At 43.9% G+C, this 952-nt stretch overlaps 1 pseudogene; it reads right to left on the bottom strand.

Moving 5' to 3' along the window:
- Positions 1 to 236: 236 nt before the first annotated feature.
- Positions 237 to 749, bottom strand: LOC141819527 (ferredoxin-thioredoxin reductase, variable chain-like; annotated as a pseudogene).
- Positions 750 to 952: the final 203 nt, after the last annotated feature.

Here is a 952-nt window from a genome sequence, read left to right as displayed (position 1 = left end):
ATCAGTTAGAGGAAAGGAATCAAAACAATCACTCAACAACTATGAGCAGTTCAAGAGGAAAGACGGAGAAAATCCAGAAACTTACTTCATAGCATCTTCTAGCTCACCTTTTCTGTTTTTTCGTTAAAAAAAATCTCAGCATCTAAAAACACAAATTTACAGGATAATTTTTATGGTATCAAGGTAAATCTATAGTAAAGTATTTGTCTGTTTCACCAAAGCACTTCTCTTCTCAAATATGAAATCTCTATCTTTTTAAACCGAAATTCAAATCCTCCGTTCAATCCAAGTACTGGAACTCAGCCTCCTTGAGATGAGAGATGAACTTGATTGGGCGAGTTTGCCCTTCGACCTCGATTTGGAATTCAGCCTTAAACGGGAGATTGGAGGAGATCCTTTTCCCTTTCCAAATCCCAACATACTGCTTGATCACCCCTTCTAGGCCCTCGAGATCCAAGATCGGGCGCCTTCTGCACGTGGCAAACCTTCAGCGGCACGGAGACCCGAACTCTTTTCCCGATCTTAGCCGCCGCACACTGCTCCTCCTCCTCTATCTCAGAAGAGGAGGAGATGTCGGCGGAGAGGACGGCCTGGCACGTGACACGGTATCTAACCCTAAAAGGTAGGACGATCGCAGCAGGGCGGCGGGTGGACGAAGAGGGTAAAGAGAGAGGCGCGATTGGGGCGACGGAGGGAAGGGAGCGGAGGAAGAGGGGAGCGGTGGCGGCGGTCGCCGCCGTCGGCATTATTGGCAATTCGATCTCGAATAGGTTGAGCGCGGTGAACAAGAGCGAGCGGAAAAGGGTACATCCTTTAATTCGTCATGAAATTACCCAAATATTTTCATTAAAAAATTATTCAATAAAATCTAAATAATTTATATATATATATAATGAAACATCCAAAACTTTCGATTATGATCGATATGATCATAAAAATTTTCTGTTAATCA

The sequence above is a fragment of the Curcuma longa genome, unplaced genomic scaffold (genome assembly GCF_044706935.1).
Source record: "Curcuma longa cultivar G26 ecotype Majalengka, Jawa Barat unplaced genomic scaffold, ITB_CL_G26_1.1 contig_8397, whole genome shotgun sequence".
Lineage (NCBI taxonomy): Eukaryota > Viridiplantae > Streptophyta > Magnoliopsida > Zingiberales > Zingiberaceae > Curcuma > Curcuma longa.
This window is presented reverse-complemented; position numbering and strand designations above follow the sequence as displayed.